This window comes from Dipodomys merriami, unplaced genomic scaffold, assembly GCF_024711535.1.
Source record: "Dipodomys merriami isolate MVZ:Mamm:240054 unplaced genomic scaffold, mDipMer1.0.p SCAF_1286, whole genome shotgun sequence".
NCBI lineage: Eukaryota > Metazoa > Chordata > Mammalia > Rodentia > Heteromyidae > Dipodomys > Dipodomys merriami.
In genome coordinates this window covers 57,745-79,297 of record NW_027202589.1, presented here as the reverse complement: position 1 = coordinate 79,297, position 21,553 = coordinate 57,745, and the positions used below count along the sequence as shown (strand labels likewise).

At 41.3% G+C, this 21,553-nt stretch overlaps 1 long non-coding RNA gene across 3 annotated transcripts; it reads left to right on the top strand.

Annotated features, from left to right (window-relative positions):
- Positions 1–13,178: 13,178 nt before the first annotated feature.
- Positions 13,179–15,563, top strand: LOC138824390 (uncharacterized). Of its 3 annotated transcripts, none has more exons than XR_011371075.1 (4): positions 13,179–13,408; positions 13,838–14,123; positions 14,511–14,627; positions 15,291–15,563. It is a non-coding gene; the product is annotated as an uncharacterized lncRNA (long non-coding RNA). The 3 variants fall into 3 exon arrangements; XR_011371076.1 differs by lacking the exon at positions 15,291–15,563 and adding an exon at positions 14,720–14,798; XR_011371074.1 differs by lacking the exon at positions 15,291–15,563 and having other exon boundaries at positions 14,511–14,754.
- Positions 15,564–21,553: the final 5,990 nt, after the last annotated feature.

Here is a 21,553-nt window from a genome sequence, read left to right as displayed (position 1 = left end):
TTCAAAGATGTTCTAATATTTGACACAGTATATGAACATTTTCAGATGCACCTGCAGGGGTCTCTGATTCATTCCTCATTGGATCTGATCCCTTTAATAATGATTACTTGACTTTCTTACTATCTCTGGTCCCTACCTATGTAATATACTCAAACATTTTTGAAGAAAGTTCACTTGAGGACTTTCTCATAGTAAAAATTATCATTTGATCTAGTCTTACTCAGGACATATTTTCTATTGTTTTCTAACTTTTCTGCACATTCTGAGAGTTGTTTCATTTGTGTATGTGTGTTTGCACATAGAAGTGTCTCTGTGTGTATGTGTATGTTTGTATGCAAAATCCTCAAGCTCTTATTCAACAATCTTGCTCATGACTAGTATTCCATCACTTGAGGCAACCTTCCAATCGAGGTTTTTGGTTGGTTAATTATAGATAGTGTCTCAGAGACTGTTCTTCCCAGGCTGGATGCACACTCAACTTTCCAGACTCCTTTATATTCTTAGGTTTTATTTTTCCAGGAGTATCAACTTTTTTTTTTTTTTTTTGATCCGGTCATGGGGCCTGAACTCTGGGCCTGGGCGCTGTCCCTCAGCTCTTCAGCTCAAGGCTAGCACTCTACCACTTGAGCCACAGCACCACTGCCAGCTTTTTTCTTTTTGCTTATGTGGTGCTGAGGAATCGAACTCAGGGCCTCAGGCATGCAAGGCAAGTGCTCTACCACTGAGCCACCTTCCCACCCCAGGAGTATCAACTTTTAAACTAGAAATATTTTTTGAGTGTGAAGTCTAAGTTCTAGCCCATATTTTTAACTCAAGGATTCATATAAAGATAGATGAAGATACACATTACAGATCCTGAGTGTACACTGTTAGAAATGTGATCTTAAACCATGTGCCAGTGGCTAGCTACTCAGGAGGCTGAGATCTGAGGGTTGCAGTTCAAATCCAGCATGAGTAGGAAACAATAGCAAGAAAGAAACAAGTTGGGGCTGGGAAGGTAGCTCAGTGGTAGAGAGCTTGCCTTGCATGCATGAGGCCCTGGGTTCAATTCCTCAGCACCACATAAGCAAAAAGAAAAAAGCTGGAAGTGGCACTGTGGCTCAAGTGGTAGAGCACTAGCCTTGAGCTGAAGAGCTGAGGGACAGCACCCAGGCCCAGAGTTCAAGCCCCACGACCGGACCCCCCCGCAAAAAAAAGAAACAATAAATTGTGTCCCTATCTTGGGGTTCATTTCACTTAACACCATCTTATATGGCCATATGTACATGGATAATGTTTTTATAAGTCATTTAAATTCCATATTTTGTCTTTACTAAGTTGTCTCTGAAACACGTGTTATCTCATGTCCAATGATGTCTTTGTGCTATTTCAATGGTTTCCCTTATTTGCAATAACTAGTATATGTCTGAGTCAAGCAGTAAAGGTCAGATAAGATGATGTTAGGGGAATGAACCCCAAGATAAATATTCAAATGTTTTTTTTGTTTTTTTTTCCTTTCATGCAATTGTTTCTAACATATTATAAGTTTATTTCTTTGTTGCTTTGTATGTCCCTTCCCCACCGTATAACCCATGCTTTCACTGTATTTTATGTTGGTATTTGTGGAAGGGAAGGGAAAAAACAAATTGTTTAACTAGGGATACAGGTGGACCCATTGCAATAATGAGATGTACAAGTAGTTATGTCGAAAAACGAACTTTACAACTTTGGTGTGGTGTGGGGGGTAGATCAGGTGGGGGGAAGGGGAGTATGGGAAGGGATTGGAGGGGAAACAAAGAGGAGGCAACAATGCTTGATAAGAAATGTACTCCTGAGGGGGGACCAAGATGGCGACGGGGCAGTAGGGAAACGCCACAGCTCTCTCCAACCAAAAAGAGAGTTCGAGTTCCAACGCTTAATTTCCCCAAGAGACCGACAACAGCAAAAAGACAAACACTCAGAGAAAAACCAGAGGCGGAGAATAACAAAAAAAGAAAGAGAGGAAAAGAAGAATTTCAAAACAGAGAAAAGCGAAGACCCCTCCCCCAACCTTTACTGGCCGCGCGGCAGTGCGCCAAGCCGCCGGCCAGCCTGCCCGGCGGGGGCTGTGGGAGCCCCAGAGACACAGCAGAGACACAGGGGGCCGCTTTCAGAACATCAGGTACTGGTTTGCAGAACAGCAGATCGCCAGGAACAGAGAAACCTACCAGCCAGGAGTCTCCACGAGGATCCCACCCCCACCCCTCACTCTCCACCCGAGCAGAGAGGCTCCATCCCGCCAAAGCCGCTCGGCATCAGCAGAGTGACAAAAGGACCTGTCGGCAGACCACCCAGCCTGCCTGATCGCGATCGCAACGATCCAGCACTCTCCACCCGAGCAGAGAGGTTCCATCCCGCCAAAGCCGCTAGGTGCCAGCAGCGCGACAAAGGGTCCTGTCTGCAGACCACCCGCCCACCCGATCACGATCGCAATGACCCGGCGGGGTCACTCGGGCCCCAGAGGTACGGAGAAGAAGCTGCCTGAGCGTGGACACTCTTGACCCGACAGCTTCGACAGAGGCAGAGACAGAAAAGAATCACACAGAGCCACCACCGCCCAACCCAGCCCGGATTGCAACAACAACTGACGACCTACACCACACAGAAACAACCAGCTCCAGGGTGAGTACCCCACAGGGGAAGTGTATCCCTCAAGGGAGACCAGAGCTGGAGGGAATCCCCAGACCCTGACCTAGACTCCCTACCCCAGCACCCGGACCACAGGACCCACTAAAACTGGGAACTGTTTGAGAGCTCCACCAGCCCGTGGAGCACACTCAGCTGGCCAGGCTAGAGCAAGAGCACCCCTGGAAGGGAGCTTAAATGCCCAAGCCAGGAACAGCGCCCCTGGGTCAAGACTACCAACAGTAGAAGAAATTTGAACTGTGTCCCCCAGGCTGTATAACCTAGGTGGTATACACATCAGCACAGGCCTAACGAATGCGCTCCAGGCTGTATAACCTAGGTGGTATACACATCAGCACAGGCCTAACAAGCGTGCTCCAGGCTGGGGCCGGAACCAGGCCCGGGGACCCGGCGCCTGAACAACACAACCAACTCCTCCCAATTGAAGTAAAAAGCTGAGCATACGCCTCAACAGAGGGGAGAAAACCAGGAAACAACACTCCCCCGGGAAGCACGCCTGTGACAACAAAAGACCTGGAGGCCCAGGACAAGAGAAGCCCAAACCCCACCAAAACTCCACCCATATACCCTAGACTGGGAATTGGGCAACACAGGCTGCCAGTACCTGATAGTAAGCAGGAGGTCAGACTGTTAAGGCGGCTCAGCAATAGAGTGATAGTCTTGGATGTATGAGGCCCTGGATCTGATTCCTCAGCATCACAAAAGCAAAAAGGGTCAGAAGTGGTGCTGTGGCTCAAACGGTAGGGTGCCAGCCTTGAGCTGAAAAACTGAGGGACAGCACCCAAACCTAGAGTTCAAGCCCACAACCAGCCCAAAACAAATAAACAAAAACACATCAGGAGCCCATAGCAGACTCCAGCATTTGGGAGAGTGCATCCAGAGCATCTGTTCTTCACAAGAGCACCCGTAGGAGCAAACACAAGCAGTCTAGGCTGCTCAACCCTTCCAAAGGCGGGAACTGCCAGCAATCTACAGCAGAGAGCTGAGAATCCTAAGTAAGTCAGAATAGCAGCTGGAAATAGGCTCCCAACAGAACCCAGATCAGGCACAGACTCTCTCTACCAATACAGAATCAGCAACCAAGCAAAGACAGACACACCAAAACAAAATTGAAGAGCAGTCTCCTGAACCTCCATGCGAAAATCACAGAGAAAAATCACAAGGTTTACTACCACCCAGGACAGCAAGCTCACCTCAAAAGCCAGCAGCCACACAGGGGAGAGCCCCAGTGGGAGCAAAGCAGGAATGGAAGACAAAGGCTACTTCCAAGGGTTGCTGGAGGCAATGACTCAAGAAATAAAGCGAGAAATTGATCAGAAATTGAAAGAGCACAAGGATGAACTATCCAAAGAGATACAGGGTATCAAACAAGAGATGCATGCAAAAATAGAAGCTGCACAAACCTCAGTAAGAAGTGAGATAAACGCCAAATTAGAGGTAATGCATACCTCATTGAGAGGTGAGATCAGTACTCTGAGAACCAACATTGAATCCATAAAAGGATCCATTTCCTCCATGCAAACCACAATAGAAGCCACTGTCAACAGAGTGAATGAAATGGAAGGTAGAGTGTCAGATACAGAAGACAGAATACACCAACTGGACCAAAAAGTGACAGATATGGAAAAATCACTCAAATTAAACCAAAGGGATATTCAAGAGCAAGCAGATAATGCTAAAAAATTTAACCTTCGCATAATTGGAGTGGACGAAGGTGAGGAATTCCAGAGCAAGGGAATGCAACACCTATTTAACAATACACTCAATGAAAATTTTCCCCACCTCAAAAACTACCATCTTAACTACATCACAAAAGCTTATCGAACACCCAACAAGCAAGACCCCAGGAGAAACACTTCTAGACACATTATAGAAAAAAGGATAGATCTGAATAATAAGCAAACAATCCTGCATGCAGCAAAAATGAAGAAGGAGCTATACTACAATGGGAAAAAAATAAGAATTACTGCAGATCTCTCCACACAAACAATGAATGCAAGAAAAGCCTGGGAAAGCACCATACGAGCCCTGAGAGCCAATAACTGCCAACCCAGACTGATCTACACGGCAAAGCTAGCATTCACATTTGATGGAGAACTGAAAACTTTTAATAGCAAAGAAAAACTAAATGAGTACATAAACATTAAGCCAGCATTACAAAGAATTCTAAGAGGGGGGACACAACCTGAAGAAAGCAGCCAGGAACTGGGGCCTGCCCCAAACAGGCGTTACTCAAAGTCTAACTGAGCAAGCACAGGAGGAAAGGAAAAAAGAAAAACTTAGGAAAACGGAATGGCAGGGAAAACAATGCATCTCTCTATACTTTCTCTTAATATAAATGGGCTGAATTCGCCAATTAAAAGAAAACGAACTGAGGACTGGATAAGAAAACAAGACCCATCCATCTGTTGCCTTCAGGAGACCCACCTCTCAGCCAAACATACAAACAAACTCAGAGTGAAGGGGTGGAAAAGGATCTACCAATCAAACGCCCCCAGTAAGAAAGCAGGTGTAGCTATCCTGATATCTGACAAAATAAACTTTTCATTAAAATCAGTACAGAAAGACAAGGACGGACACTACATATTAATAAAGGGAACAATCCAAGAGGAGGATATAACCATCATCAACTTATATGCCCCAAATATTGGTGCACCCAGATATGTCAAACAAATGCTCTCAAACTTACAGAATAAAATAGATCCCAATACGATAATACTAGGAGACTTTAACACACTACTCTCACCAAAGGACAGGTCTACCAACCAGAGGATTGGCAAAGAAGCTACCGAATTAAGAGAGGCCATACTTCAAGCGGAATTAACTGACATCTACCGAGTATTTCACCCTAAAACAACACAGTACACATTCTTCTCAGCAGCTCACGGAACTTTCTCCAAAATAGACCATATCATAGTTCATGCAAGGAACTTAAGCAAATACAAAGGGATCGACATAATCCCCTGTATCCTATCTGACCACAGTGGAATCAAGCTAGCTCTCAATAACAAAGCATACCGCAGAAATTTCTCCAATACATGGAAATTGAACAGCACACTCCTTAACAATGCCTGGATAACAGAAGAGATCAGAGAAGAAATAAAGCATTTCCTACAACTCAATGAAAATGAAAACACCTCACAAAGAAACTTGTGGGACACAGCAAAAGCAGTCCTGAGGGGCAAATTTATTGCCCTCAGTGCCCACATCAAGAGAATGGAGACAGACCAAGTAAATAATCTCATGTTGCAATTAAAACAGCTAGAAAAACAGGAAAAAATGGGACCTAAAGCTACTAGAAGAAGCCAGATAACCAAATTAAAAGCAGAGATTAACCAATTAGAAAATCAGAAAACCATAACCAAAATAAACCAAACAAAAAGCTGGTTCTTTGAAAAAATAAACAAAATTGATGGCCCATTGGCTAGATTAATTAAAAAAAGAAGAGAGGAAACCCATATTAATAGGATTAGGGATGGCACGGGAAACATCACCACACGTACCCAAGATATCCAAACAATTCTAACAGACTACTTTCAAAAGCTACACTCTCTAAAGGAAGAAAATCGGGCAGAAATGGATGCATTTTTAGAGAAATACAAGTTGCCCAAACTGAGCAAAGAAGAAGTTAACCAATTAAATAAGCCAATATCCTATAATGAGATACAGGAAGCTATCAAAAGTCTTCCAACAAAAAAAAGCCCAGGACCAGATGGATTCACAGCAGAATTCTATAAGACCTTCAAACAAGAACTAATACCCATACTCCTCAAGCTCTTCAGAGAAACAGAGAAGGAGGGAGCTATCCCAAACTCATTCTACGAAGCCAATATCACACTCATCCCCAAACCAGGCAAAGACCCAACCAAAAAGGAGAATTACAGGCCAATCTCCTTGATGAACACAGATGCAAAGATCCTTAACAAGATTCTAGCTAACAGAATCCAGAAACACATAAAAAAAATAATTCACTATGACCAGGTAGGCTTCATCCCAGAGACACAGGGATGGTTTAACATACGTAAGTCAATAAATGTAATCCAACATATCAACAGAGCCAAGGTCAAGAATCACATGATTATCGCTACAGATGCAGAAAAGGCCTTTGACAAAATTCAACATTCATTCATGCTAAAAGCTCTGGAGAAAATAGGAATAGAAGGAACATTTCTAAAAACAATAAAAGCCATTTATGACAGACCAATAGCCAATATTATACTTAATGGGGAAAAGCTACAACCAATTCTCCTAAAATCAGGAACAAGGCAAGGATGCCCACTGTCTCCACTCCTCTTCAATATAGTCCTAGAACCCTTAGCCAGGGCAATAAGGCAAGAAAAAGACATTAAAGGGATCCACATAGGGAAAGAAGAAGTTAAACTATCCCTTTTTGCAGACGACATGATACTATACCTCCACGATCCCAAAAACTCCATCCCCAAACTCTTAGAAATCATAAATCACTTCGGCAAAATAGCAGGATACAAAATAAACCCACAAAAATCAGTTGCCTTCCTATATACTGATAATGTACAGGAAGAGAGGGAAATAAAGGGAGCAACCCCATTCACAATAACCTCCCGAAAAATAAAATATTTAGGAATTAACCTAACCAAAGATGTAAAAGAACTATTTAATGAGAACTATAAAAAGTTAAAGAAAGAAATTGCAGAAGACACTAGGAAATGGAAAGACCTCCCATGCTCCTGGATAGGCCGACTTAATATAGTAAAGATGGTAATACTTCCAAAACTAATATACAAATTCAACGCAATTCCTATTAAAATCCCAATGACGTACATCACTGAAATACAGAAAACAGTCCAAAAATTCATATGGAACAACAAAAGACCTAGAATAGCCAAAACAATTCTAGGGGATAAAGACAATATGGGAGGGCTATCCATGCCGAACTTCAAACTCTACTACAGAGCTATAATAACAAAGACAGCATGGTACTGGCACAAAAACAGACCCGAAGACCAATGGAACAGCATAGAAGATCCAGAAATAAATCCACAGGCCTACAGCCAGCTGATATTCGACAAAGGAGCCAAAGACATACAATGGAAGAAACACAGCCTCTTCAACCGCTGGTGCTGGGAAAACTGGGCAGCCACATGCAGAAAACTATCACCAGCCTATCACCATGCACCAACATCAAGTCAAAATGGATTAAAGACCTTAACATTAAACCTGAATCTCTGAAACTACTGCAGGACAGAGTAGGAGAGACACTTGAACTAATAGGCACAGGAAGGAACTTCCTGAACAGAGTCCCAGGGTCACAACAAATTGGAGAGAGACTCAACAAATGGGACTACCTTAAAATAAAAAGCTTCTGCACAGATAAAGCTATTGCAACCAAGCTAGAAAGACAACCAACTAATTGGGAAAAAATATTTACCAGCAATATATCAGACAAGGGGTTAACATCCTGTATATACAGGGAACTCAAGAAACTAATCCCTCCCAAACCCAACAAACCAATTACTAAATGGGCAAGGGAACTAAAGAGGGACTTCTCAAATGAAGAAATAAAAATGGCAAAGAAACACATGAGGAAATGTTCATCATCCCTGGTGGTGAAGGAAATGCAAATAAAGACAACCCTGAGATACCACCTTACCCCAGTCAGAATGTCCCACATCCACAAATCAGCCAACGACAAATGCTGGAGGGGATGTGGAGAACGAGGAACGCTATTACACTGCTGGTGGGAATGTACACTCATACAACCACTTTGGAAAGCAGTCTGGAGGGTCCTTAGAAAGCTAAAGATTGACCTCCCTTATGACCCAGTCATACCACTTCTAGGCATCTACCCTGAACAACAGGAACCAATATATAAGGACACGTGCACCTCCATGTTTATTGCAGCACTGTTCCCAATAGCTAGGATATGGAAACAACCTAGATGCCCCACCACAGATGAATGGATCCAAAAATTGTGGTATCTATACACAATGGAATATTATGCAGCCATTAGAAATGACAAAATAATGGCATTTGCAGGGAAATGGATGGAGCTAGAAGGAATCATGTTGAGCGAGGTAAGCCAAGAACGAAGAGACAAATAGTACATGGTCTCCCTGATAAGTGGATGATGAATCCAAAATGTTAGGTGATATGACAAAACTAACAGGACTTAAGAAACAAAGAACTCCCACTCATCTGGTTGAACCACTACTAAATATCCCCATGCTGCTGATCACATATATGGTATATAACATATGAGCACCGTTATATATTACAGACTGTGATAGACAATTTGCTCCAGGAAAGTTAGAATGAACTTGTGACTTTAAATGAGCATCATTATTCCACAATACTGTGAATTTCCGGAAATTAAGTAATCACTTAATCACAATCAAAAAAAAAAAAAAAAAAAAACCTTGGGGAAGGGAGGGAGGGAGGGGATGGTAGGGGGAAAACAATGGAGGGGGTAACAATGTTCAAGAGGAAGTGGAAGTGTACTCATTACCTCACTCATGTAACTGTAACCCTCTGTATAGTATCTTTACAATAAAAAAATTAAAAAAATAAAATAAAATAAAAAAGCCGGAAGTGGTGCTACAGCTCAGGTGGTAGAGTGCTAGCCTTGAGCTGAAGAGCTGAGGGACAGTGCCCAGGCCCAGAGTTCAGGCCCCATGACCGGATCAAAAAAAAAAAAAAAGAAAAGAAATGTACCAGTTTTCTTGCCCATGTAATTGTAACTCCTCTGTATGGTATTCTCACAATTAAAAAAAAAAAGAAAGACTGAAAAGCTCAGAAGACATTTTGCTTTTACCGGCATGGTTCAACTAAAACCAGAAAACAGTTCTTTACATTTATATAAACTATTATATCTAGTGAGGATTTAAAAAGTTTTAGCATATATATTTTAAATTTTATGTCAAAATATTTGTTTATTTTTAATTTTTGTCAGTTGTGGGGTTTGAAATCTGGGCCTGGACGCTGTCCTTCAGCTCTTCACCTCAAGACTAGTGCTCTACCATTTGAACCACTGCCAGTTTTCTGGTGGCTCATTGGAGATAAGAGTCTCACGGACTTTCCTGCGTAGGCTGGCTTTGAATCATGATTCTCAGCTCTCAGACTCCTTACTAGCTAGGATTACAAATATGAACCACTGGCACCTACCTACATAATTATATTTTGCACATTTATGAGGTATGGTGTGGTAATCCCATGCATTTATATCTTGTGTAATTATCAAGCTATATCATATCCATTAGTTTCTGTGTGTAACATTTCTTTTTAATGAGACTGCTCAACCCTTATCTTTTCACTGTGATGAAATATATATTCTTAACTATAATCACTTTTCTTCTTGTGGTATACAATTAATATATTTACTTTTAGTCATGGAAGTCCGCTAATTAAGGTTATATAAAACATGAATTGTAAAGTGAAAAAAATGGTTCCATTACTTGTTTTATCAAAACAATTATGCCTTTTTTCAATTATATTTCTGTGGGAATGTGTAATATTCATTGATTTAATAGTTAAAATTGATAGCAGTTGATTCAAACTTGTATTTGAAAATTGCACACAACAAAAATATACTTCCACTTTCTTCTACCACATAATTAAAATAACAGTATAGCAAAGCTTGGTGTTAGAGGCTCATGTGTAGAATCCTAGAAACTCAGGAGGCTAAGAACTGAAGATTTTGTTTCAATGTCAGTCTAACCAGACAAAAATGTGAAAACTTGACTCAGACGTATACTAGATATTGCAAATAAGGGAAACCATGGGAACTATGCTTCTTTGGGCCTGGCTTACTTCACTTAATATAATTTTTCCAAGTCTTTCTATTTCCTAAAAAATGGGGCAATGTCATTCTTTCTGATGGAGGCATAGAATTCCATTGTGTATATATACCAATTTTCTTGATCCATTCATCTACTGAGGGGCATCTGGGTTGGTTCCATATCTTAGCTATGGTGAATAATGCTGCAATAAACATAGTCGTGCTGGTAGCTTTAGTGTGGTCTTGTTTGTGATCATTTCGGTAAATGCCCAAAAGTGGGATTGCTGGGAAACAGGGGAGCTCTATGTGGAGTCTTTTGAGGAACCTCCATACTGTTTTCCAAAGTGGTTGAACAAGTTTACACTCCCACCAACAATGCAGTATAGTTCTCTTCTGTCCACATCTCCTCCAGCATTTGTTGTCATTAGAGTTCTTGATTATAAACGCACTCATTATCTTGCCCATGTAATTTTAACCCCTCTGTACAATATTTTCACAATAAAAAAATAAAAAATACAAAAAAAATGTGAAAACTTATCTCCAATTATCCAGCAAGAAGGAGAAGGTAAAGATGTGGCTCAAGGAATAGTGTCATCACCCATGAGCAAAAAATACAATGGAGACCATTAAACATAGAGTTCAAGCCCTAAAAATTGCATATACACAGAAAACAACAATAAAAAGTACTGTGAACATCAATAATGAAGACAAAATAGTAGAAAAGATAATGAGAAATGTTGTGTTAACATCTGGAGGACAGAAAGCATTTGACAGAATTTTGTTTCATGAGAGGGAAAAATCAAAGTCTCATTTGTACAATCTCATTGTATCTATTTGTGTTGAAACCTGGCTATTGGGTAACATGTGAAAGTGTAGATTGGATTACCTGACATAGCAGACATTGCCTGTGACTATACACCATCCCACTCGGCAAAAATCTAAACTTGTGCTTGTTAATTTAAATAAAACCTCATGTTAGAGACTGTTTGGTTCACATAGACAAGGGTCCTTATTTTGAGGCTTCAGACCAGTGCTTTTGTTTATAACCACTCCTGCTTTACACCCTTCTTAGCTGGCACCAAGCCAAGACTTTGAGCTATAGACCCCACTGCCTTAATCCCTCCCTTTCTCCAGCTAAAACTCATTTCACATGCTATCTATGTCTTAGCATTAGTTGTTTTCTTTCTAATCCCCACCAGAAAACTCTTATATACATGTAAATCTACTATAAATAACCTAGTTAGAAAAGGTAGTAAGTGTTTAGCATTGGCTGAGGCTCTCATCTGTAGATTTGCTCCTTAATAAATCTGTGCTACACTATCTCTTCTCCATGGCTTTTGAGTCTGACAACTGATTGGTTTGGTTTGATGTAATCCCATTTATCCAGACTTATTTTGATTTGTTGTGCTTCGTGATCTTTGGAAGTTTTGACCTATGCCAAGGGGCCCTCGTGTTTCCCCTAACCCTTCCTATAACATTTTCAAGGAATCTGGACTTACATTGAGGTCTTCGATCCATTTGGAATTGATTCTGGTGCAGAGGGATATATAAGGATATAACTACAGTTTTCTGTGTACAGCCAATTCTACCAGCACAATTTTTTGAAGAGGCTGTTGAGGAGCTTGAGGCCTGAGTGACTCCATCTTGAGCTAGATGTCATCTTCTGAAGTATGAGTTATGCAGCTGACCATGAGCCCAGCCTGGGAATGAACAGAAGAAGCAATTCCTTGGCAACTAGGAACATAAACTATCCTTGGGGAAACCACAGGCAGGCAGGTGCTGGAGGGCATGGTGACCCCCGCAGTTAGGCCACAGGTGGTGTTTGTTTAAAAAAGGAACCCTGCAGTTTAGCAAGTGTGTCCTTGAGACTCCCTGTGGTGCAAGCCAACCAGTTTAAAGTACTTCAACCCTCTGATCTAACCAACAACCTGTTTCTGCTTTGTAGTGTGCCAATCATACTATAAAATTGTATTAAGAGTTTCCCCGCGATGTGTTATAATTTGTTGTAAGATGCTATGATGTATACAAAGTCCCTGCCTTCCCTAAAAATTGTATAAAAAGTACTATAACCCTGGTCTTGGGGACTCTCAGCGTCATGGGCTGTGGGGGGACCAAGTTCCAGCTTGCAATAAAGACTCCTTTGCTTTTACATTGTTGATGGTCTCTGGTGGTCTTTTGGGTAAGGATTTCCAAATTCAGTTTTACATTTGGTGCATTGGCCGGGAATCCCCCCAAAGCCCACCCAGACGCCTTAACCAAGGAGTCATGAGAAGCCCGGCAAGTAAGTAGAGGCATTGCCATTCTGAAATCATCTGGTATTTGAGTTCCCTGCAGGTTCTGTATTGGGGTTGGCAAGAGGTCTTGGCGGACGTGCTATAAGACAGCCAACGGGGCCGGTGGGAGTTGTCCCTCAGATCTCCTGGGGGGTAAACTATCCACTAGTGCAGAAGCTTGAGTCTGGCACTTTCTGACTGATAGTTTACAGGGTAGGCTATCCACTAGTGCGGGGTCCGGCACTTTCTGACTGATAGTGTACAGGGTAGACTGTCCACTAGTGTGGACATTTGGGCCCATTTGTAGTCCAGCACTTTCTGACTGACAGTCTACAATGCACATGCTGTGAACATGTCTTGTCTCAGGGTTCAGTGTTTTGTCTGTGTGTCTTTTGGAATTCTTGGAATGTTTCTCCTCCCAGATTCATCCTGATGCAAGGGCTCAGAGGAGACTGGCTAACACCCCCTTAATATCTGTTTCGCTCTAGCTCCTTCTTTTTTTATGAAACTGCCACTGACCACCTGCAAGTGGCACCAGCAAGATCTTAGCCTCGGGCCTTAGCCCAGGGGGTCTGAGTACGGGGGAGAACCTGTCAGTCTGAGGGGACAGCCACTAGGAACTTCTTTCCCTTGCCCCAAGATGACTGGGAATTCTCCTCTGCCTTGGAAGGCTCCTGGGTCAATGTTTGCAGGAATCTAAAAGAAAAATCCTCCCGAGGTGAGTAGAGGGGGTCCGAGTCCCCTGGTAAGTGAGTGGTGTTGAGATGTTGCCCCATTCACTGAGACCTGATTTCGTCTTTGTGGCCACTTGTCTGTCTTGTTTACTTTGGTGTGTTTTCTGTTCTATGTTTTCTGAGGTAGGGAAGTTCTGGGTGAGAGTGGCAGGCTCACTCAGCAAGCTCTGGATTCAGCTTGAGAACAGCACAGATTTCTGGGGGCCCATTAGTCCCCAACTCAGCCTTTGGTTGTTGTTTTGTCTAGTTCCGTTTTAGAATTGGTACCAGTTTTAAATGTGAATCCTTGGTTTTTGTGTTTATCAGTGTTTTTGATATTTATTTGAACATCTCTGGGGGAATAAAAGTCTCAGCCTCCGGCTGGGCTTGGTCACAGACCTGCTAAGTCTCCCTCCCCCCTTCTTTTGTTACAGCAGCCAAGAGGAGGGGCATGGACAAGCCTCAGGTGCACCTTCTCCTGGTGGAGGCTGCTGGAGAGGTTAGGGTGTAGATAGCAGTGAGCCTGGTCTGGACTTTCAGCTGCTCCAGACAGCTTAACAATTTGTAAAGTGCTTTTGTCAAAATTGGGTAAAAATCAGGCCCGTTCAGTTTCAGGTGACCCCCTCACCCAGCCCTCCTCCAACAGAAGGGATTCAAAAGACTGATTAGTGAAATACCTTGCTAAACAAGCAAGCCCTGGAAAAATGAAGCTCAACAAAGGTACTTCGTTTAAAAGAAATATTGTCTTAAAATTTTTTAAAAAACTTTAGAAAATGTACGTACAACTGATTTTGATTTTTTGTGTGCTTTAAGATCTGTGTGAGTGTTTTGTATGTGTTTATGAACATGTTCAAGATAAGAGTTGTCAGCATGCTGTAACAATGGGTGAGTTTAAGTTTAAAATTCAAAAGATTATGAGGTTTGGACATTACCAAAAATTTTAAGGAATCTTCACATTGTTTTTAACGGCTTTTTAAAGATTCTTTAACTTAAAAATTAGAAAATCTGGTGTTGAGTTCTAATTTTATTCCCTTGTGGTCAGAGAGAATGCAAGGTTTCTGAATTTGGACAAGTTTGCTTTGTGGCCTAAAATGTGGTCTATTTTAGAAAATGTTCCATGTGCTGTTGAGAAAAACGTGTATTCTTGTGGAGAGCTGCAGGAGCCACGACCAAAGACAGCCAGGCAGTAAGGCGTGGCCACAAAAGCAACATTGTAGCTCCTTGGTAAGATGGCGCTGGCTCCCGCCTTCTGTCTTCCCGGTGACAAGTGCTCTCTGTAAAAACAACTCCTTATATGGCTATGACTTGGTTCCTAGTTTGCTTCCGTGTTTGCGACCCTATCGGTATATGCCACGTGGTGCTTCAGGATTGGCCATCCAGGAGACTTATAACCAGAGCGTGGGGGCGGGGGGGGGGGGTACAGAGAAGCAGGAAGAAGCGGGCAGAAGAAGCAGGAGAGAAGATGTTGTAAAAGGTCCTGAATAAACCGCATTGAGAAGAATCCCGGGTCGCGTCTTCCTTGCTGGTCGAGGTGGTCGCAACATATTCTTATGCTGCTGGGTGAAATTTTCGGCAGATGTCTGTTAAATCTAGTTGATCTTTGCAGTTGTTTAGATCTGCAGTTTCTTTGTTGAGTTTTTGCTGAGTTGATCTATCTAGTTGGGAAAGTGGTGTGTTAAAATCCCCAACAATTAATGTCTTTGGATCTATGTAGGATTTGAAGGAAAGTAGTGTTTCTTGGATAAATTTGGGTGCTCCGTTGTTTGGTGAATAGATATTTAGAATTGTAATATCCTCCTGAAGGAGAGATCCCTCAATTAGTATGTAGTGACATTCTTTGTCTCTTCTCACGAATTTTAATTTGAAGTCTATTTTATCTGATATTAGGATTGCAATTCCTGCCTGTTTATGGGGGCCATATCACCTTGCACCAGAATCCACTCCAAATGGATCAAAGACCTCGAGTCAAAACAGACACTCTGAAAACATTACAGGATGCAATAGGAGAAACGCTAGGTCTCCTTGGCACAGGCTGAAAATTTTTTTTTTAATTTTATTTTATTTTATTTGAGAACATACTGTACAGAGGGGCTACAATTACATGGGCAGGATGATGCATACATTTCTTACCAAGCATTGCAGCCTCCTCCTTTGTTTACCCTTCACCTCCCTTCCCCGCCTCCCCCCACCCAATTATACCCCCCTCCTCCCCACACACCGACATTGTAAAGCTGGTTTTGACATGACATTTTGTACTTCTCATTGTTGCAACAGGTCCACCTGAATCCTTAAACGACTTGTTTGTCCCCATCTCCTCCACATGTTATACTGACATCAAATATAGTGAAAGCGGGGGTTACACTGTGGGGGAGGGACACACAAAGCAACAAAGAAATAATCTTATAAATGCGTTAGAAACACATGCATGAAAGAAACAAAAACATTAAAATACATATTTAAGGGTTCATTTTCCTAACATCACATTATCTGACCTTTTCCGCTTGACTCATACCTATACTATATATTGCAAATAAGGGAAACCATGGGAGCTATGCTTCTTTGGGCCTGGCTTACTTCACTTAATATAATTTTTTCCAAACCTTTCCATTTCCTAACAAATGGGGAAATGTCATTCTTTCTGATGGAGGCATAGAATTCCATTGTGTATATATACCACATTTTCTTGATCCATTCATCTACTGAGGGGCATCTGGGTTGGTTCCATATCTTAGCTATGGTAAATAATGCTGCAATAAACATAGTTGTGCTGGTAGCTTTAGTGTGGTCTTGTTTGTAAACATTTGGGTAAATGCCCAAAAGTGGGATTGCTGGATCATAGGGGAGATCTATGTGAAGTCTTTTGAGGAAACTCCATACTGCTTTCCAAAGTGGTTGAACAAGTTTACATTCCCACCAACAATGAAGTAAGGTTCCTTTCTGTCCACATCCCCTCCAGCATCTGTTGTTGTTAGAGTTCTTGATTTTTGCTGTTCTAACTGGAGTGAGGTGATATCTCAATGTTGTTTTGATTTGCATTTCTTTTATTGCTAGGGATGTTGAACATTTCTTCATGTGTCTATTGGCTATCCTTCTTTCTTCTTCAGAGAAGCTTCTCTTTAAGTCTTTCGCCCACTTATTTATTGGGCAGTTGTTTCTTTGAGGATTTGTTGTTGGGGGGTTTAATTTTTTGAGTTCCAAGTATATTTTAGATATGAGACCCTTGTCCGTTGTATGGCTAGTAAAGATCTTCTCCCAATCGGTGGGCTTTCTATTGATCTTGCCAGCTATGTCATTTGCCCTGCAGAAGCTCTGCAATCTTATGCAATCCCATTTGTCTAACCTTTCTTTGATTTGTTGTGCTTCCGGATCTCTATTCAGAAAATTTCGGCCTGAGCCAAGGAGACCTAGGGTTTCTCCTATTCCATCCTGTAATGTTTTCAGAGTGTCTGCTTTGAGTTCAAGGTCTTTGATCCATTTGGAGTTGATTCTGGTGCAGGGTGATATATAAGGATCTAGCTTTAGTTTTCTACATGTAGTTAACCAATTTTGCCAGCACCATTTACTGAAGAGGCTGTCTTTCTTCCATTCTATTGTTTTAGCTTCCTTATCGAAGATTAGATGGCTATAGGTCTGTAGGTTCATTTCTGGGTTTTCAATTCTATTCCATTGGTCCTGAGGTCTGTTCTTATGCCAATACCAAGCTGTTTTGATTACTATGGCTTTATAGTAGAGTTTGAAATTTGGTATTGATATTCCTCCAGCAGTGTTCTTTCCGTTGAGAAGTGTTTTTGCTATTCGGGGTCTTTTATTGTTCCATATGAATTTTTGGATTGCCTCCTCTATTTCCTTGAAGAATGAGGGTGGAATTTTGATAGGTATCGCGTTGAATTTGTAGATAGCCTTGGGAAGTATTGCCATTTTCACGATGTTAATCTTGCCAATCCAGGAGCATGGGAGGTTTTGCCATTTTTTAAGTTCTGTGTTGATTTCCTTTTTCAAGATTTTAAAGTTTTCATCATAGAGGTCCTTCACTTCTTTGGTTAAGTTAATTCCTAGGTATTTTATTTTTTGTGGGGCTATTACAAATGGAGTTGCTTTCCTAATTTCAGCCACACTTTTCTCATTGTTGGCATACAGAAAAGCCATTGATTTTTGGGGGTTAATTTTATAACCTGCTACTTTGCCAAAGTTTTGAATCAGCTTGAGTAATTTGGGAGTGGAGTCTATGGGATTCTTTAAATACAAGATCATGAGGCTGAAAATTTTTTAATAGAGACCCAGAAACACAACAAATCAAAGAAAGGTTGGACAAATGAGATTGCATGAAGTTAGAGAGCTTCTGCATGGCAAAGGACATAGCTAGCAAGATCAATAGAAAGCCTACGGATTGGGAGATCTTCATTAGCCATACAATGGACAAGGGTCTCATATCTAATATATACTTAGAACTCAAAAAATTAAATCCCCCGACAACAAATCCTCAAAGAAACAACTGCCCAATAACTAAGTGGGCTAAAGACTTAAAGAGAAACTTCTCTGAAGAGGAAAGAAGGATGGCCAATCAACACATGAAGAAATGCTCAACCTCTCTAGCCATAAAAGAAATGCAAATCAAAACAACATTGAGATATCACCTCACTCCAGTTAGAATGGCTGAAATCAAGAACTCTAAAAACAACAGATGCTGGAGGGGATGTGGACAGAAGGGAACCTTACTGCATTGTTGGTGGTCATGTAAAGTTGTTCAACCACTTTGGAAAGTAGTATGGAGGTTCGTCAAAAGACTCCACATAGAGCTCCCATATGACCCAGCAATCACACTTTTGGGCATTTACCCAAAAGTATACAAACAAGACCACCAGCACGACTATGTTTATTGGAGCACTATTTACTATAGCTAAGTTATGGAACCAACCCAGATGCCCCTCAGTAGATGAATGGGTCAAGAAAATGTGGTATATATACACAATGGAATTCTATGACTCCATCAGAAAGAATGACATTGCCCCATTTGTTAAGAAGTTGAAAGACTTGGAAAAAATTATATTAAGTGAAGTAAGCGAAGCCCAAAGAAACATAGGTCCCATGGTTTCCCTTATTTGCAATATCTAGTATATGTCTGAGTCAAGCAGAAAAGGTCAGATCAGGTGATGTTAGGAAAATGAACTCTAAGATATGTATTCAAATGTGTTTTTTTCTTTCATGCATTTGTTTCTAATGCATTTATAAGATTATTTCTTTGTTGCTTTGTATGTCCCTCCCCCACAGTATAACCCCTGCTTTCACTGTATTTGATGTTGGTATAATTTGTGGAGGGGAAGGGGAAAAACAAGTCGTTTAAATAAGGATACAGGTGGACCCGTTGCAACAATGAAAAGTACAAGTTTTCATGTGGAAAACCAACTTTACAACTTTGTTGCGGGGGGGGAGGGGCGGGAAGGATTGGGTGGGGGGGTGGGGGGAGGCTGGGAAGGGATGGAAAGGGGAAACAAAGGAGGAGGCTACAATGCTTGATAAGAAATGTACTCATTATCTTGCCCATCTAATTGTAACCCCTCTGTACAGTATTTTCACAATAAAAATAAATAAAAATTAAAAAATTAGAAATCTGGTATTTTAAAATCTAATATTTTAAAATGCATAAGGCTGTTTATACTGTAATCAAGATATCTGGCTTAACACAAATACATTGGCTGTTTGGAATTTAGTTCCTTGGCTAAAATTTGGGGATAAATATTAGAAATTTAAGTGTAAAGGTTAGTTTAACACTGTCAAAGATGTTACCTGTTCTGTCTGTCTAAAACTGTGTATTTCATTCGAGAACCAAGAGATAAGAAAAGGGAAAACTTAGAAACCAACAGAAGACCTGTCTTTAGGTGTGAGGAGTGAACAGGCAGAAGCGCAGTTCAGCTGGTCATGTATGGTGGGACAGGCCCTGAGGAAGTCCACAGATAATGGGACAGGCCCTGGGAGGAGTCCATGCATGGTGAAAGGGGGCAAACTGGCACAAAGGCAGTTCACCTAACACTAAAGAGTTGGCTTAGGTACGTGCCCATTCCATAGGAGGGGCCAAGTGGCCCATCTTTGTTCTGTCCCTTTTCCCTAGAGATTGACACTGGAAACATGATTGTTAAAATGAGTGATGTGATGATCTGATTAGTATTGCTAAAACTGCCCCTTGGACTTAAAAAGAGGATTAAAAAGTTTATTTGTATAATGTGATTTGCTTTCAATGATGTTCTACAAGTAGTATATGTTTCTAAAAGTCATAAGGGTGTTATGTCTAGCTTCTTGGTACAGTGATGGTGATTGTAATTCTTGCATTAAGGAAAAATTGACATTTAAGTTTAAAAGTTTTAGTGTGTATCTGTTTTAAAACAAGCAGCCAAGAGACAATGAATGACACTTTGCCTCAAGATTTAAGAGATTTTTTAAAATGCAACTAAAAACTAATGTATAGAATATTAAAAAGGAGATTAATAGGAGGCTTAAAAATTAGGAATGGATTTTTGGATATAAAGTTTAAGAGTAAAATTGTTCTTAATATTTGCCTCAAAGTGCACAAAGGAAAAATTAGGATTACCAAAATAATTGCTATTCTAGTTTGCTCTTATAGGTTTTTTTTTAAACAGTTTCCAGCAAGCCCAGAGCAAAGTACAAAGGATTCTTACAAGTTTGTTAGATGTAATTTTGGCTTTTATAAGTTCCAGGTAAGAGCATGCTTAAAAGCTACTTCTATGTTGACCACCTTGTTGCTTTTAATTGGAATAAAGTGGCCTTCTATAAGACTCATTGATCTGCAAACTGGTTCGAAGTCAGCCCAGGGAAGAAAAAGGTCCCTGTGAGACTGTCACCTCTAATCATCCAGCAGAGTGCTGAACGAGCAAGCAGAGTTGCTTTGGGACTCAAAGTGGCAGAGTGCTAACCTTGAGCTGTAGAGCTGAGGGACAGCACTCAGGCCCTGAGTTCAAGTTTAGCGACCAACTAAGGGAAATGCCAATGAGGCATTTTTTCCAGTGTGGAGAAGACACTCCTGGAACGAAAGCAATGGTGGAGCATCCAGAGGTAGTAAGCCACTGCTTGGATGGCAGAAATGTCAGATCCTAGAGTCATTTGTGCATGGCCCTTCAAGAATTGATCAGAGCCAGGAGGTCATGCGAAGACAGTTTGTAAGCATGCCTAATGTCCATGACTATTTACCTCGTAAGGGACAGGAACTTGCCATCCTGTGACAGTAGTAAAAAGCTAAAGTTATAAAATGTGGGGGATAGTTTAAATCCCAACCCTTGTATGTGCCAAAAATTCTAATTGGCAATAATTTTTGAGCTGACACCAGCTACATGAAATTCATCTCCTCAGGAAAAAGTTTGTAAACCTGTAAGTGTGTTTCTATTGATATCTCTCTGAAGGTCTGCATAGGTAACTGGGGCATCATTAGAGACCACATTCCTAAGCCATCCAGAAAGATGCTTTTGCAAACCAGAAGGCTTGTTTACAAGCTACACTGCTGTAGCCAGAGAAAAGGTTTGTGCATTTGCCAAAAGTTAAAATATCGTTCTTTGTAAAATAGGCTAAGGTTATAGGTTCCTGGCTAGGTAGGATCAACACCCCTGAGTCAGCTTAAAGAAGTTACAGAAGATGAATATTCACCCATCTTCTGCTTTTAAGAACAAGGGACCAGAGTCACTTTAAAAAGTTGTGTCCAAATAGACAGAAGGAAAAGGCATGGGAAATAGTACAGGCCTGAGCCCTCTATATCTGCCTAGAAAATCAGCCTTATTAAAAGAACTATCTAGTTTAAATAGTTGTCATCTTGGTAAATTGTCGTGGGCTATTGTCTAAATAGTCTTAAAAACTAGTGGGGTCACAGCCAGCCTAGCCTATGCAATGTATCCTTAACCAGTCTGTGTAGGAATTTGCAGCCCAGCAGGAGGTGTGACAGTCCCTTGAAGCCACTGAAAGACCCTGCTGCTGCTGCTACAGCTTGACAGTCCCCTGGAAGAAATCTACATTGTTACCCTGACCACCTCCACTGTGAAAAAAGTAGAGTGAACTGCCTGATTCCATCACCTGAGACTGCATCCTGGTTGAAAGCTGCTAAAACTGAGATCTTGTGGGACATTCTTTTGGGTGATATCCAGAAACCTTCT